The sequence below is a fragment of the Macrobrachium nipponense genome, chromosome 44, assembly GCF_015104395.2.
Source record: "Macrobrachium nipponense isolate FS-2020 chromosome 44, ASM1510439v2, whole genome shotgun sequence".
Classification (NCBI taxonomy): Eukaryota; Metazoa; Arthropoda; class Malacostraca; order Decapoda; family Palaemonidae; genus Macrobrachium; species Macrobrachium nipponense.
In genome coordinates this window covers 39764052-39782742 of record NC_087221.1, presented here as the reverse complement: position 1 = coordinate 39782742, position 18691 = coordinate 39764052, and the positions used below count along the sequence as shown (strand labels likewise).

Here is an 18691-nt window from a genome sequence, read left to right as displayed (position 1 = left end):
GTCCCATGGAACTCTGCATTGGTAGGAAAGAAAATTATGAAATCAACCAGAATTCATTTTTCCTGAACAGCGGAAACTAGACTCGTACAAACACCATCCAGCGACTGACTGACTTACTGGCAGACTGATCGTTGTTATAATAAAAAAAAAATAACCACTATTATGCTATACTTACATAATATGATAAACTTATAGTGCCCTATATGAAACACGAGAATAGCTGCCTTTGGGATACTGTCTTAGAGATAACTGTAAATATTCGTTACATAATAGTGACTTAAACGGATACTTAAAGCTCTCAAGAGATACAGGTTAAAATCACATTATTCTTCAAAAGGTTTTCGGCCATATTTACAAATGGGACGTAAATATTCAGTTACCTAAAATGAAACCAGACCAAAAAAGTTTTAAAAACATGATTCATTATGTGTCAACTAAATCACTTTGTTAATCTTACCCTATGACAAATTCCACCTATAAATAAAACAAATTTTTAAACATAAAGAAAGAATTCTGCAAAGGAGGGGAAGTACAACAAAAGGCAAATAGTTAAATATTAATTTTAAAAAACAGATACCAATAATAATCAATTATGATAACTATTAGTTTTATAAATGCTCATAATAAGGTAGGGAAAATGTTGAAAATAGTGACTATACATGTACGGTACGAAATGACAAGAAAAAATATACAAATAAATTAAATTAATAAGTTATGTGAACAAATACATAAAGGCCAAAAAAAACGGTAAAGGATCGTCAAATGTTATTAATTTTTTGACAAAGCTTTCGCAACACGTGTACACTCACTCTCTCTCTCTCTCTCTCTCTCTCTCTCTCTCTCTCTCTCTCTCTCTCTCTCTCTCTCTCTCTCTATGAGTCATGGGAAACTGGATAAATGAGGAATCTTATTCAAACCTACACCAGGAACCCTCTATTAATTGAGGTGACTTGCACTTAGCAAGGATGGCATTGTATGCTAATGAGGTATAATTCACACTTAAAACAAAACAGCCAGATTAAAAGGCCATTCACATATATATATATATATATATATATATATATATATATATATATATATATATATATATGTAGTGTGTGTGTGCCTACATACATACGTTATACATATATGCACAAATACAAACTCCATATACAAACAAGATGGTCTTTATAAATCTAACACTTATATTAGCAAATACCCCACTTCACCTCCTGAAACGGGACGAAAATTAAGAAAATTTAATAAGTAAATTAAAAGGCCTCGTTCCACACCATGCACGAGTAAGGACATCAGTTGGAATAAAAGCGAGGGCTGGAACGTGCGTTTACGTTCCCGGCGCCATATCAATTCCAGATATTAATTTCGGGACTCGTGGGGGCGACCGCTATACCAGATGAACACGAGATAAAAGCTACGAAAAGTTCCACGGGAAAATTGTCATGTAACTCAAGAATTTATCTTTCTTTGGCAGATCATGGGACCAATTTTTTCGTTTTTTATTTTTTATTTTTTTTTATTTTTATTTTCATGACATCGGCATATGGTACAAATATTACACACACACATATATGTACATTGCGAAGCGTGTATGTAAGTATTTATGTAATTATGTGTGTGTGTATATATATATATATATATATATATATATATATATATATATCATATACTATATACGTATATACTGGCAGATCATGGGCCATATATATTTTTTTTAATATTTATCAAATCGGCATATACAAATATTAAAAACACCACATATATATCTACACTGTGAAGCGTGTATGTAAGTATGTATGTATATCAAATGTGCATATATACATATATGCACACACACACACACACACACACACACACACACATATATATATATATCTATATATATATACATATATATATATATATATATATATATATATATATATGTTTGTGTGTGTTAGTGTGCCACTAAAACCCAAAAACAGACAGTGAACACAGATAACATTTTTTTTATTAAAGTGAATTACAGTACACCTTTAAACTACATCAGAAATTGTAAATTAAATCGTATCTATAAATATATACATTAGCCAACGAAGCCCACTGTTTACGTGAGGACATAATTTTCATATATTAAAAAATATCTACTTGTGGATAATTTTTTTAATAGAAGCAAACCCTGGACACAGATTACGGACACATACTTCCACTGCGCTGTATTTTGGACATTACCTTTGCCGCTTGCAACTGACTGCTAATTTTTGTTTACAAGCTTTGATTATTTTTCCTCTCGCTTTACATGACCGGCGATGCCTGGAAGACCAACTCTCTTTTATCGGACCTTTAATTCCAGAAAGAAAATTTTCCAAATTTAAACATATCTAATTAATTTAAGGATTCATCATTCGTTAGCCAACTATATTTCCTGTTATTATTACTCATTAATCAATTGCATTTCCAGTTAAGTTTTATCATTTCTTGTCTGACAGTACTCGCATTTCCCGTGCAGTTTCTTCATTCGTTAACTAACAGCATTTCCCGTTCATTTTCATTACATGACTGTATTCCCTTTTTAAGGAGATATTCTTTAATTTAATCTTCCGCTAAGCTTCGTCGATCGTAAACTAACTGCACTTTCCCCTTTGAGCTTCAGTTTTTTTTTTTTGTCTCATTATTCGTAAAAAAAACTGTACTTCCCCTCAAGTTTTATATTCATTAATAAATAACTGCATTTCGGGTATATACAAGTTCGTGAAGTGTAATCACTTGCTAAAGTTAAAATGCAAAGAAGAAAAATTTTGGGTAGTTAATTTTCTGCCAAAACACCGATTTGTTAAGCATGTTGTCGGTGATTTAAAAAAATTTACAAAATACGTGATTTTCACGTTCATGAAACCTCTATATTTAAAACGAAACGTAAGGATAAAAAAATATAACAGGAATCAAAGAAGGAAACATACAAATAGGGACAAAACACTACAAACTGCAAATAAGAATAAAATACGAAAAATTGCAAATCGGAATACAAGACGGCAAACTGCAAACAGGGATAAAACCGAGTAGGATAATTTCAAATGTACATCCCCGACAAAAAAAAATAAATAAATAAATAAAAAACTAGGGATTAAAACTCGAGCAGCTGGCAAAAACACCATTAGAGATAAATTCACCATACTAAAAAAACTATCAAAAGGTATAAAAAAAACAGATAAACCTTTTACAAGTGGTACCAACAAGTGTTTTTTACTTTTACAAGAAGCACAAACAATAGTGTTTTTCCCTTTTACAAGAAGCACAAACAATAGTGTTTTTCCCTTTTACAAGTGGTACAAACAATAGTGCTTTTCACTTTTACAAGTGGTACAAACAATAGAGTTTTTCACTTTTACAAGTGGTACAAACAATAGTGTTTTTCACTTTTACAAGTGGTACAAACAATAGTGTTTTTCACTTCTACAAGTAGTACAAACAATAGTGTTTTGAAAAGTATGCCAAAGAAGCTTATAATTATATATTTTCTTGTTAAAAATCTGAACTTCACATAAAAATAAACCATCAAACCCACTACTTAAGAAGCTAAAGAGTAAAGAAATTCTGTTCATGAAGCAACAGACAACCAGGAATAAACACACACACACACACACACACACTTCAAACACGCGCCCAAGCTGTGAATAAAGACGAGGGCATCGGCAAGACCCCTGCAGGACAAGGCTGAGGGAGAACTCTTATTCGGCAAAACGAAAACGCGGCCCGCTCCACAAGGCGACAGCGAACAACACAAAAGCTTACATAATTTCCCTTCGGGATACTTCGAAGGCGGAGGCGCGATCCGGCTGATACACAGTGCAACCAATTAAGAAGTACAGTTTCGCTGCGTTACAGGAAGAGTACAAATACATAACTCAAGTACATAACCCCGGGAATGACTTACCGAGTCCCAGATACGACCAGAGGTCATCGGTTACAAGAAAGTGGAGTAATCAGCTAGGAATTTACGACTTAAGTCATGCGAATTGAGAGAGAGAGAGAGAGAGAGAGAGAGAGAGAGAGAGAGAGAGAGAGAGAGAGAGGAAGGGCGGCTTTCGGTTTGGGTCAGCAAGAAGGCGTGGTTATTACCCCGCCCTTCCCGCGTTCCCTGCCACACGTCCGATGCCTTAAACTATATGGAAATTGTCTTCGCCTTGTCTCTTGGGTCAAAGACTGCCTACTCAGCACTGGACTCCACCGGTAAATGACTCTCGCGGACACTCCCTTCAGCCCCGGCCAGCCAGCCAGCCCCAAGGGGCGGCGGCCCTTCGTCGACACCCCCGTCACCCAACCCGACCCAAGGGGCCTCTTACCCATCCACCCCAAAGGAGTCTTGACCCATACCCTTAGCAGAGTCCCAAGGCCCCATTGCCCAGATGGGGTCTCCAACCCCCCCCCCCCCCTCCTCCCTTTCCCCTCACCGACTTCCTTGTGTATTTGGAAATCAACGAGTCGGAATAAAGCTTGGAAGGGGATTTACACCAACTAAATTTCCATGCGTCCTTTATGAGACACATAAGAAAAAGGAATGAAAAAAAAGGGAGAGAGAGAGAGAAAGAGAAAAAAAGAGAGAGGGAGAGAGACATATACGATAGTTTATCCTTTGGAAGCTCCACGATTTCCTCGTCGAACAGATGCTCTGTAATGAAGGATGAACTTTATTCTTCTTCCGTGCTAATATTTATATCTTGAGGCTACAACACATCCTATTAGCTAAATCTCTCTCTCTCTCTCTCTCTCTCTCTCTCTCTCTCTCACACACACACAGTGCCCCATAGTTCATAACCACCGTGAAATGAAATATCTTGTGTTAAAAAAAAATTTCCACACTATGTACCGGAACACCTTAGTGCAATGGTTTCCAACCTTTTCTAATTCTTGCCCCCCTTCATTGGATGGTGCATTCTCTGCGCCCCCCTCCCCTTCCTTAAATACTGTAATTTACTGGCATAGTTGGTACATGTCAATATATTATATATATATATATATATATATATATATATAATATATATATATAGATATATTAATTCCTTAATAATTTATATATTTAGACAACTAAATTTCATATTTATATCTGAAATATTTTCTAAGTATTTTTAAATTCTGAATTCCATCATAATCAATAGTTTTCAGATATAATTATCTCCTTCATCAAGCATTGGCGCCAACCCCTCGCAGCCCTTCGAGCAACACCCCCCCCCCCCCGGGGGGGCGCGAAACACAGGTTGAAAACTACTGCCTTTGTGGATGAGTGAGTACGACTAATCAGCTCGGCAAAGACCTATTATCTTCTCGAAGCTGAAACAGTTAAAGGTACGTTTCATTTGTGCAATAGTCTAACAGAGCCTGAGAGTACGTTTTTCTCCTTTATAAACGTAAAGCTATCTATTTTTCATAGTTCAAGAAAGACTAAACTAAAAATCCAAATATTTCAGTGACCTTTTTGGATTCGTGAATTTCAGTGAGAACGACATTATAGATCATTTTCTCAGTAAATGTTACTTAATAATCTATGTATACTTCGATTAAGAAAATTTACTGAAAATCATAACACAAAAAAGCTGAAATCCTAAAAAAATTTTTTTAAATGCTTTTCATTTAGCATGGGATTGACAGAAATGTTTACAAAATGCCATGGCTTTCTTATCTAATAAATACATGAAATAATATATACACTATATATATATATATATATATATATATATATATATATATATATATATATATATATACATAGTGTTCTTATCAGTTTTTTTTTTTATCACAAATGGTTTAACCAGTATACTATAATGGTATTTATAAGTAATGTATAAAAATAATTGTACTTCGTGGGATGCACCTAGGCACAAGCGCGAGTGCGTATGAAAGTTAATGTAAGTAAAATATCAAAAGCAAAGATTACGATTTTGTTTATAAGGGAAGCAACGCAAAATCTACACAAAATTAGAACGACCTGTAGAAAAACTTATAAAAAGATGTATAAATATCGTAAGTGTACAAATCAATAATATTATGACAAAAGCACCATCATATAAGTTTGCTTTCTTTAATGTTTTTTTTTCAATGCGCCCCTCAATACAACCAAACCCTAATGTCTTCCCAAAGTCAATAGGAGCCTCACACTATAAGCCTTTGATTAAAATAAATAAATAAAGAAAAATACCACAAACTGACGTACGCTGGTGTTTGTATTAAAAAATATATACTGAAAATTGGTGTTTATGTATTAAAAAATATATACTGAAAATACAAAAACTTTCTTTTATAGAAGCCAAAAAAAAAATAAAGCATATAAATGAGGTCTTCTACTGACTTCTGCATTCAAAACATTACCAAAGGATTGCATCCTTTTCTTTTGATTATTACGATTAGACACACGATCTAAACGCTTCAAAGACACAAATAACTGAAGAGTTCCTAACACCATAAATGAAACATCCTTTATAACTGGTCAAGTTTTTAAAGATGATAATGTTTATATTGGCTTTTTTTTATGAAAGAATTCCTGTCAGGTGTGTCAAGGGGCGAGTCTCTCTCTCTCTCTCTCTCTCTCTCTCTCTCTCTCTCTCTCTCTCTCTCTCTCTCTCTCTCTGTGTGCATCCCAGATCATCCAAGATTGGAAGATGCAAAATATACCGGAAGATGCATTAGCAATTCTCTGGTAGACATTAAAGGTGCCTCACACTGAGGGACATGGGGAAACCCGAACGAGCTGTATGATCTCTCTCTTTGTCTCTCAAGTAAATAAAAATTATATTTCTCACTAATATTTCGAATTAAGCTATTCGGAGATTGGAATCATAAGCCAAGCCCGAGCAATCTGACTTCAACCCAACATAAAAAAAAAATAAAAAAAATTCCTAAGAAAAAGGTACATTCCTATCTAGCCAAAATTTAAATCACTTGATAAGGTTCAAAACGCAAACCTGGAGTGAAATGTTTTTGAAAACCTGATGAGTAAGGACACTACAAAACCATAAAACTATCAATGAATACAGTGGATTAAATATTCTTCATAACATAGTAAGGTTGAATTATCATGCTCAAAAAGGCAAATTTCGCTAATATATGCAAATCACGAAGCTGTAGCGATATCTATTACTTAAAAGACAATTTCATCAAGATATATGAGTAAAACTGTTTTGTGGCTAGTAAGAAAAAAAACCTACAGTGCTGTAAATACAGCCAAAGAAAGCGTAATGTATAAAAAATCTAGAAACACTACAACTACATCTACAATAATAACCACACATATCTCAAATAGCAAGCTTATAGTTCCTCAACGAAATAAAACATAATCATATGAAAGTAATTACTACAAAAAATAGACTCCCCTCTCCAGCTTACATCCACACGGTAGAGCATAAATCAGATAATAACGCTAACATCGAGATATATGGCTCATAAATTCAGAAGAACTATAAACACATCCATTCCATCGATTACTGGGATATATATACTCGTATATTCCTATGCATGTATACTACATGTAAATATATGCAAACATACACATACACATCATATATATATAAGATATATATATATATATATGTATATATATATATAATATATATATATATAATATAATACTATCACATATACATATATAGATATATATATATATATATATACGTATATATTAAGCGTCTTCCCTTAAGAATGGTAGCTCCCACCTACAGACAATAGTTAATGCCGCGGTAACATTTAAATAGCTGAATCGTAAAGCGCAGAGAGAGAGAGAGAGAGAGAGAGAGAGAGAGAGAGAGAGAGAGAGAGAGAGAGAGAGAGAGAGAGATTATTTTCTTAACATATATGCTTACAATTTTACGCTGGTTTTGGAAGAATGTTTAAAAAAACATGGAGCGCGATTTACATCTGCAAAATATCAAACCTTGTCACCAACAAGGAGACTAATAATCAATTATGAGAGTAAGTCAGTACCTTACTCCAATACAGAATGCAAGTGATAATTACGTAATATTACCCTCGCAAAAGAGAGATGTAAAATATCTACATCGCTACATTACACTCACCAAGAATTTAAATGAGACTGAGGGTAGTTCTGGCATATCGCATTCCTGTCGCCAAAAAATAAAATAAAATAAAATAAATAAATAAAAAATTTAAGATACTGATTTTGATATGTTGCGTTCAACATGAATAAAAATTATATTTAAGTTGAACCGTTATGTTCAAAGATTTACTTCAATACCTTCAGTTTATGAAAATAAAAGAAATATTTATGTTAATATGTTCTAAAAGACATTTAAATAAAAAAGGTACGATAAAGCCTCTTTTACACACTGTAGATTGAAGTAGATTTTCTTATTAGGAAAGCGGCGCTAAAAGCTTCCAGTGGCGGAATGTACCACCTTTCTCCCTTACAAGATCATATAATGAATATCGTGAAATCATATTTATATAAATAACCCCAAAGTCGTGTTGTTACTTAGACGGTTCTGTAAAATCACACAATCTTAACCAGCAAGGCGTACAGAGCCATTCATTCTCCAGATAAGTCCACTCTCAGTTCGTGAAGTATTTGCTAGCGAACACGCCCCCGCTCCAAACACCCCACTCAACAAAAAAATCAAATGAGAAGTTAAATGAGAAAGGATGCGGATGTACTGTTGGTACTGAGTACTAAACGGTTTGGAATAATGTAAATAAAGAAGAGTATGAGGCCAGCAATAGTCAACGCGGAACAAATTCTCATCGTACACACGAACACTATTAGACAAAGCTAAGCAATCCGAGAGAAGCTCATCGTATGATTATCAATACATTCGGTATGAAATACCAAGAGCGCGAGATAAGTCAGTGGCCAACCCTTCACGAAACCACAGGGGAAAACAACAATTCCTGACGAAAAGAGGAATCCACGACGCGCTATTCGTGAAGATTTGACTACAGAGGCGCGCGAGTGAGGTGGAGGTGGTGGTGAATGCTTCGTGGTCGGCAGCGGTGCCTCCAAAAATACATGAGAAGCCCACCCCCAATGGGTCGTAAGTCTTGGGGCTATATTTGTCCTACGACTCTACCTCTGTAGAGGGAGATATTTACAGATACCTCCTCGGGATGCTGGGGAATAGCATCTGCTGCTCTCTGGCTAAACGAAATCGCTTCTCTTCTTGCAAAACTTCGTGCACGGGAAACATGCCTTTCTTTCTTGAGAGCGATTGATGAAATAGCTCTTGTGAACCTGACGTCAACGTGAAATTAAATCGGAGCTAATAAAAAAAATATAAGCTAAAACCTGACATAAAGTCATACAAATACAAAGAAAATTATTAAATGTTCAGGGAAAATTGCGTTCTGTATTTCGACTGGAAGCTAACTTTCTGAAGACAAGGCTTCCTCATCTTTCTGAGAAGAACTACATCTCTCCGAGGCGAGCTCTGTATCTTTCTGAAGGACGCTCTTCATCTTTTGCGAAGGGAAAGGCGGTTTATCTTTATTTAGCGTCTTCTATCTCCGAATGGCGCTCCGTCTTTTCGGAGATATCTCTAAAATTACTGATGATAAAATCCTTTCTAGAGAGAGCAGGTTTTTTTTCTCCAAGAGAGTTTGACCTTTTTGAAAAGATTTCTACTTTCCTAAGGAGATCACTCACCTCTCTGAATGAAACCTTCACGAGGAAAAATGTTCAATTCACAAGGACAGCTCCTTTCACCCTAAGAGAGTTTTATCTTTCAACAACGTCATAAAACAAACGTACATTTCTGAAATGGGTCCTTCAACGTTGCTTAAATAAGACAGTTTTTATGTATTTTTATAAAGAAAGGCTGAAGTATGCATGAACCAATTCACTGTCGGCCCTTGAAACAATCTTTTTCCTATTTATTTCATTTCAAGTGAAGAGGGAATCAAGAAATGAAAGAAAAAAAAAGCAAAAACAGTGAACAAAAAAAAATAATCAAGTGAAAAAAAAAAAAAACGAAAAAAAAACAAATTAAAAAAACGAGTAGCCCCATACGTTTTGTTCATATCTGCGATTTTCGAAAAAAGACGTCAATCTACAAGACATAATATCCATACATTTCAAAACTCATAAAATGTAATAACAAAACTATTACGTCTTTAATCTACCATACTTAATATTGATGACGATTTTCCCAAACGACAAAACTATAAAATTGATGATGTTCGATATCATGAAGTTTCCTTATACGACAAATGGCACTGGCATGCAAGTAACAAGACCATTCAGTATTGCCAACTTAATTCAATTATAGAAAACTATGATAAAATGAGGAAGGAAAACTAGCCCAAAAGAAATATTCTAACTTAACCCACCGCCAAGTGATCATGAGTATAAGAGAGCTGTATAACATTAACAGCGCATGTCTTCAATAAATGCTTGCAAAACAAAATCTGCAAATGCTCTGCATTAATAAAATAAAATAAACTGGCATTTAGGAATTCACTAATTACAATCTAACCAGATCAAAACCATAAGTAACGAGCTTCGTAATTTATACATTACTTAAAAATGTCATTACATTAAGCTGTGCAAACCTCTTGCAGCGAGATTATCAACAAAAAAGAACCTTATAACGAATCAAACGAGACCCTTAAACATTGTGACGCCAGAATGGTGATGGAGTAAGAATAATGGACTGGAATTCCATATAAATTTCTCAATGGAGTATGCCTAACATAGGTCGCGAAAAACATGCGGAGGTCACCATCAATAAATTCAGTTTGTTCTCATTATTATCAGTATGCACATACAATTTTATATAAAAAAAAAGAGCAAGCACCCAGACTGAATAAGTTATTTTATTAATTATTCATAAGCAGAATAAGTTTTATCTTTATCTATATTTACCCATATAATTTCGAAAAAAGTTCCAAAAATTAATAACAACAACAACAACCAACTTGCTAAAGCAACAAAAAAAAAACATGATTGAGGATTGAAAAGAGATTTAAGCTTACAGAGTCATTTGTGCTTACACAGACAGAAACATTTGCAGTATACACGCTTGCATACCAACGTTCATGGGTATAGGCAAGCTGGAGATGCAATTTGCAGTATAAACGCTTGCATACCAACGTTCATGGGTATATGCTATAGGCATAGCTGGAGATGCAAGATACAAGTCCATTAAACTTAGGTGGTGCCAGGACCTGACCTGGGCACCGAATTTAAAGGGAAGAAACCCAACACAAAAGGACATTTAAAAACAAACAGGGTCTCTCCATAAATAGGGCACGATCTTCCAGCATGGACGCCAAAAACAGAGAGAGAGAGAGAGAGAGAGAGAGAGAGAGAGAGAGAGAGAGAGAGAGAGGGTCGAATGGTGGGGGCAGAGGCCAAAAAACATTTACACACACAACTGGCCGTTGGCACCTCCGCAAGGCACCAGTTGGCACCCTGGCCTCTCTGGCATCGCCCTTTACGAGAACCCTACACACCATACTAGGAACTTGGCACTCGGTGACCTTATCAACTTGGCATCCTCAAGACCTTAAACAGAAGTTGGCATCCAAAACTCCATATGAAGGAAGCCAGACGACCTTGACAATAAGGTGGAGGGTGAGAGAAAAGGGAGGGAGGTGAGGGAGTGGGAGGGAGAGAGAGGGGTCAGAGGGAGAGGTTAGAAGAAGAGGGGTAGGGGGTAAAGTGTGGTCAAATGAAGATAAGGCTTGAGAGAGCTAGTAGAGAAGAAGAGGAGGAGGAGGAGGAGGAGGAGGAGGAGAGGAGGAGGAGGAGGAGGAGGGGGGGGGATAAGGCTATAAAAGGAAAGAAGAAGGATGATAAAGATACCGGAAGTGCAAAAGGAGAGTGGCATCTGCTGCCTTTAATGAACAGGCACCGATAGTGTTTATAGTTTCCACTTTTCAGCCTTTGGACCCAAGGGTCACATGGATATTTCGGCCATTTTAGAACTAAAAATATAAACCGTTTAAGCATAAACACATCACAATTAGAGATATATTAATTATAATTACCTTCTTGCTTTTATGTAAATTCTGAACTGAAGTGTAATTCAGTGTAATTGCAACAAAAACAGCAGTAATAATAATAGCCACTGTCATCATATCAGCAATAATAAAAACAAACCGTAAATATACAACCTCAAAAACTTAATAAAGGCAAAGTTACACAGGAGCTCTTGAGGTCAACCAATAAAAACTCCTACTACTACTACTACTACTACCTGCCCAGGCATTTCGCAAAACCGAGGTGGACGCATTCGCCAATTAAATAAAAAAAAAAATGGAAACAAAGTGTCCCCTTTACGCCCTGTGATACAGACCCAGACTCTCGTCAACAAGCAAGCGATGGATGCCAAGTTATCCCGGTAACAAGGAAAGGAAGGAAGTCTCTCCTGGCACCTCCAACACGAACCTCTTTGATTTTTGGACAGGGGCTGCAAAAACGCAAAATCTGACGCTCATGCCAACAGATTCCGTTGTGTGTGTGTATCTCTCTCTCTCTCTCTCTCTCTCTCTCTCTCTCTCTCTCTCTGCTGTGATTTGATGAAGCTGGCCTTACCATGAGAGCCGAGAAGCCAATGGGACAAGTAAGTAAGAGTTATTCAATAAATATTTAACTCGGAAACTTCCTTTGTTAATTGTAAAAAAAAAAATTTAAATGCTCGAGTTGAGTGATCACCAAATGTCTTCAACATATTTCATCTGTATTAATTTAATTGGTTAACTTTGTTTTAATAATAATAAATGAATAATAATAATAATAATAATAAAAATAAATAATAATAATAGATAATAATAATAATATGAAATAATAATAATAATAATAATAATAATAATAATAATAATAATAATAATAATAATAATAATAATAATAATAATAATATTTTATTATTGTTATCAATCTAAAGTAATACAAAGTATACAAAGAGTATTTTAAAAAACGACAGTATAATTTGTTCTCTCAGAGCTGAGTACTTTGAACTGTGTTTTCTTACTAATTTATAGTTTTACACAGTCAACTCAATTTCACCATAATACATAATTCTACAGTTTCTGCAACAATAACACTGTACAGAAATGACGCAGCGGATCATTAAACGTCAAAAAAAGCTATCACCCAGCAAAAAGGTAGGGAAAATCGAGAAAAAAACTTACATGTTTGATAGAATCACGGGCAAACGACACAAGTTCCACAAATGTCTGTTAAAAAGATAAAAACACGAATTACTGACAGTTTACAAAACAAAGACTCATGCTTCCTGGGCATGGGGTTAATTATTCTTTGTGCATTATAGAGAAAGGGTAATAAAAAGAAAAACACCCATTTTGGTTTGAACATTATCATGTTATTTCTTATTGTCTCTTCAGTCACGAGGAAAGGCCTCATGTCCGTTCATTTCATCACAGTCAAAATGATTTCTCTCCCCATTCAACTACCATGTCAATCAAACTATTAAGAAGATACGAAGATACTGAAGAAGCCGTTAATTATGGAGCAATTATTAAACAGCAAGTTATTGATGAAACTAATTCCAGTACTATTGTCAATGAAGATAAAAATTATAAATGGAGATGCCGATGACATTAATTTGATTCAACTCTGATTTCAATTTGATTAAACTTGATTTCAATAACGACGCACGTATTTGCTCAAATACCAAATAGTAATGGAAATTATGTTGATGTTATTGCACTGAATACTGGTAACGAAGCTCATAATGATGCCGACGGAAAAGGACAATGGTGACGGGGGAGATGACGATCCCATTTGTGAATGAGTTTTCAATTTCATTCAAGACTTCCGATCCGATGCCAGGTCCCAGGGAACGGGACGCCAAAGACCCACACCTGCTACATAACATAACAGATGCCAATTGGCGGTCCGTTGACGAACCCCGTTCTTCCTTCCTCCTACGCCAGTTAAACCTCCCCCCCCCCCCCCCCCCCAACACAACCCCTTCGTCTTCCCGTACCCAAAACACGCCCCATCTCATCCACCTCTGCCTTGGGTCCTCCCAAAAACAATCTGGCCAAGAAGTGGCACTCACACATTAGCCGAAGGAGAAGTCAATGACCACTACACCCGCCATCACCTCTCTCTCTCTCCCTGTCTCACTCTCCAAGGATGATTTAATCCAGCTAAAGTCTTGGCACTCCTGAGTCCTGGCAAAAGGGGTGACATCACGGCCAACTTGGCACCCAGGGTCCTTATGGGGAATCTGGCAGAAGTGCCATTCCTCCTGACCCTGTTACCACCCACTCCTGGCACCGCTGTCAAGGTTATTCCTCCATGAACAAAGGGTCATTAAAACAAAAATCGGAATCAGGCAAAGAAAGAATGAAAAAAAAAAAAAAATTCAAGGCCAACGGAAAAATAAAAGGTTTGTTGGACAACTGTCCAAGAAGGCAAGGCAGGAGCCCTGGGGTCACCGCAAACAAAACTTTTCGTTGACAATGTTTCTTTGATTATACGCAACTCATTTGAAATTCTAGGTGTCATTATTGAGTGAAAATTCATATCTAAAATCCATGCCAGGTTCTATCTCTTTCATTAACCCCCCAAAATTGGTAAAATGCAAAAGCTTATCTAGAATTTTTCAAAATATTCTCTTCCTTACTGTCCCCTACTTTAAATACTGTTTTTCGCTTTTTCGCTTTAATCTTCATTAGCTTGACTTGCATCTCAGAGAATTAACAAAAACTTTCGTTTCAATAAAAATCTTATTCTAGATCATACTATTAATCTACAGTACCGGGGTTCCATTACCTTACCCTCGGCTGTTTATCATTTTCCCACAATTCTGATAATGCTTTGCATTCAAATCTATCCAGACTGTACCACCCACCACTTAGTATATACTCGTAATTGCATTTAGTTCTAAGCCAACTTAAATACCACATAGTTTTCTGATACTTTACTTCCAACTGTGACAAAGTTATAGAATGATCTTCTAGTCAAGTAGTTGTCGTTGGCACTCGGTTGAAACTGGGTACAAATTCTTATTTTGTTGAGAACGCTCAATAATCCTCATCTCAAAATTAAATATACTTAGCATTTTGCTTTCCAGAATTTGGTTACAGCCTAACAAACAGGAGCAACAGAAACAAAAATAATTATTTATAAGTTGCCAATATGCTACGAAGAGCACACAATGCTGCGTAACCATAATTTTCAGAAAGTGACAGAAAAATGCAATCATTCATTTTTCAAAAACAGGCGGTACAGAATGAAAATCATAAAAAAACATTCGATTCGCGTCTCCGCTGACCCACACGAATCAAATGACCCATTGTATTAGGTCACTCGTTCACTGGACCTCCGCGACGAATCCAGATCGTGGTCTTGTGGTGTTCAATTCCAATGGGTCTCGAAGCTCACCTGAACGATGATGACGTTCACATGCGCAACATTGGCTACTTATTAGGAATTCAGATTTGTGAGAAATAAAATCTGAGTAATCACTACTTTCAGCAATTATGATTTTGAGTATACTACAGGCGAGAGAGGACATCCTTAGTCACTCATTTGGAAACCTAAGCAAGTCATTAATATTTCTAAACCTACAAATATTGATCATTTAACGTACGTGTGGAAGTCTTTCTAAAGCAATCAACATTAAAAAGATTATGATGCGTTTATGAAAAGCCCAGCCGATGGGAAAGTCCTCTGGTTACGATTTGCATCTTGATTTCAGTCATATTTGCAATCTTAACCTCGTACCGTTCAAGGATATGAAGCTTATATACCTTTGCGAATCGATGGGCATAAACAAGGCTACAGACAAGACAGGTCAGGCACAAGATACCCCAAGACGATAAACATGAGGATATAATTATTATAATGGGCAATCAAGAGTAGCTGAAAAACCATCAATATTAAAGTGAAATTTATCTAATTCAATAATAATAATAATAATAATTTGATTGTACCTACAAAATCTACAATGAATACTCGCTCTTCATAACAATACATGCTGGAAAATAACATTCATCATTCACAATGCATTAATTGTTCAGATGTTGTTACTAAGTGCAAAAAAAAAAAATTCACACCTACACACACACACACACACACACACACACCATAGCAAAAAACTACTTGTGAATTCTGAGCATGGCACTAATTTCCTTCAGGGACGAAAACGAAATTTATTATTATCATTATCATTTCATTTCACAGCTCAGACTCTCGCGCTATTATCATTATGATTAACTCTAAACTATCTCCTGTTACGTCCGTGAGTTCCCAAAAAAAAAAAAAAAATCACCAATTCATTAAAAAATCAATATTCATAAACCGCGTTCAGTATTCGATATCGATTCATAAAACTCAAGAGAATGAGTCACGGCCTCCGTTCAGTCACGCCTGAAAGAGCTGATGCGTATAATATTTACGCAAAATGAAATTCCTCAGGTAAGAGCCCTTCTGGTGAGATCGCCTCACCTACATGATGCACGAGGGAGAGGAAGTGTACAGCTAACCTCTAAACACAGCGGCACGTTAGTTTGGTTTTAAGGCAAACAATGGTTCATGAGTCAAGGTCTGTTCTCGGAGGGGTACTGGGGCAGAATGCAAACAACTGCGCGTGCCCTCCTGGTGAACCCTTGTAAGAGGTTGGTTGATAAATGTGTATGTGTGTATATACTCATACATACATACATACACATACAATATATATACTTATATAAAATCACGTATGTTTCTGTAAATACATATATAAAAATAATTATATAAGTGTGAATGCGCATGTGTGCCTATGTACAAACATATATATATAAATGTATATTATGTACATATATAAAACCTTTCCATTTACTTCTAAAACAAGATTACCTGTGCCAGTAACGGCTTCTGGCACGCCCTGGCGGTCAACCACGCAATAAATGACAATTCATTTAGCTATTCAGAAGACAAACGGGGCATTATCCGAACCAATGATATCAAAACAGCACCAGGATATAAAGAGTAACAAAGAATATTTCATATATTAAACGAAGTTCAAAGAAAGTTCAAAATAATGGAAACGAGTGGATGCGAGTACCTTTGTACAGACAGCTGTCACACCGGGTAAACAAAGCCCCCGAATATAATCCACCTCACACGTTAGGGAAACCCGAAGAGGTCAACGACACCGGCAACAACGAGAAGACGACCCCAGCCTCAGAGAGAAGTTGGCCAGAGCAAAAGCAAGAGTTGAACTCACTGACCATTCATCACCCTCTGACTTCCATTCAGCTCCAGTATCATCAATGATCTTACTGGCCATATCTTCAGGTTTTATTTGATATTGAAGGTAATCGAGACAAATGTGGATGGAATAATTATTTGATAGACACAAATGAAAGTAGGAATATTTAGCAAGTAATTTCCTGAGGAGTCTCTCTCTCTCTCTCTCTCTCTCTCTCTCTCTCTCTCTCTCTCTCTCTCTCAAACACACTTACTACACCAAACAAGGAAGCCCCAAACCGTAAGCATGAATGAACCGACACCCCTACCCACATTCTCCTCCTCCTCCTCCTCCTCTTCACTCCTCCACTCCACCCTCCAATTTTACTCCTAAGCCACCACCCCTTCTTCTTCTTCCTCCGGTGGAGGAGAGAAATCCTCACTTCCTCATACCTCAAGTAATCTCAGCCAGTCTGCAGTCTCCCTCACTTACCCTGACCATAGAGAAGAGCCTGTGTTCAGTTATGATTGAAACAAGACTATTTATGTTGTGTAGTTTCCACTACTTTCTAAATATGAAATTTCAATCCTATTTACTTTTTTCCTTTCTTTTGCCTTTTAACCGCCATGACCTTTAACCCCTCACGATAGGTATTTGACGACAAAACCTCTCATATGTTTGTAATATAAATGTGAAAGCACATTTATATGAATTTTATGAATGTGACAATGATCACTGTCTCCTTTTTTCTCTAGTGTTGCCACCGTTGGGGTACTGACCTAATGTTGAAAATACATCCACACACTCTATACCCACACACAACACACACACACACACACACACACATATATATATATATATATATATATATATATATATATATATATATATATATATATAAATCAAGCTCCTTTAAGAACGAATAACGTAACGACTGATACTTTACATGGACTTGACTGGATCACAGTTACTCCGAAAGAAAAATAATATATTACTAAGCCTATTTACTTCCTTCATAATGTATCTCCAATATATATTATATCACGACCTCTTTGGAATGCTTTCACGTACATGTTGACAATCACTCCTCTACATCTTTCAAATTTACAATGATTGAATAATTATTAATTATTATTAATAAAATCTAACGTGCTTGCTTTCGATGTTTGCATGCGTAAACGGATAGATCATGTATGCATGCATGAATGAGAAACAGCAAAACCTATGCATATAAATAGGTAAAGGTAAAATAAATAACACGCAAACATTGTCTAATGGCAAACAAAGTTATAAACGTTCATGCAGAGAGAGAGAGAGAGAGAGAGAGTTGTTTACCGATGTGTGCGTGTGTATGTGTGTGTGTGTGTGTGTGAGATACTCCACCTGGCACACCTTGATTGTTTTTCCTTCCCCCTCCAGACATAACCAACAACGCCAGAGAGGCAGCAGCAGACCCAAGAGACATCGACGAGAGACGTCTCAAGATCTTGGCCAAAAGGAGAAGGAACCACGCCAAAGGAGGTGAAGGAAGAGGAAGCCAAGGAAGAAGAAGAAGAGGAGGAAGAGGAGAG

The 18691-nt window shown here is 36.3% G+C and overlaps 1 protein-coding gene across 7 annotated transcripts in view; it reads right to left on the bottom strand.

Annotated features, from left to right (window-relative positions):
- LOC135204207 (nuclear factor 1 X-type-like) overlaps positions 1-18691 on the bottom strand; it is a 451271-nt gene that overhangs the window by 297983 nt on the left and 134597 nt on the right. For 4 of the 7 annotated variants that reach the window (XM_064234304.1, XM_064234302.1, XM_064234301.1 and 1 more), the window contains one exon: positions 13108-13152. The exons of the other annotated variants lie outside the window; for them this stretch is intronic. The gene's annotated coding sequence lies outside the window, so the exon portion shown is untranslated. The remainder of the gene's footprint in view (positions 1-13107; positions 13153-18691) is intronic. 7 annotated transcript variants of the gene reach the window in all.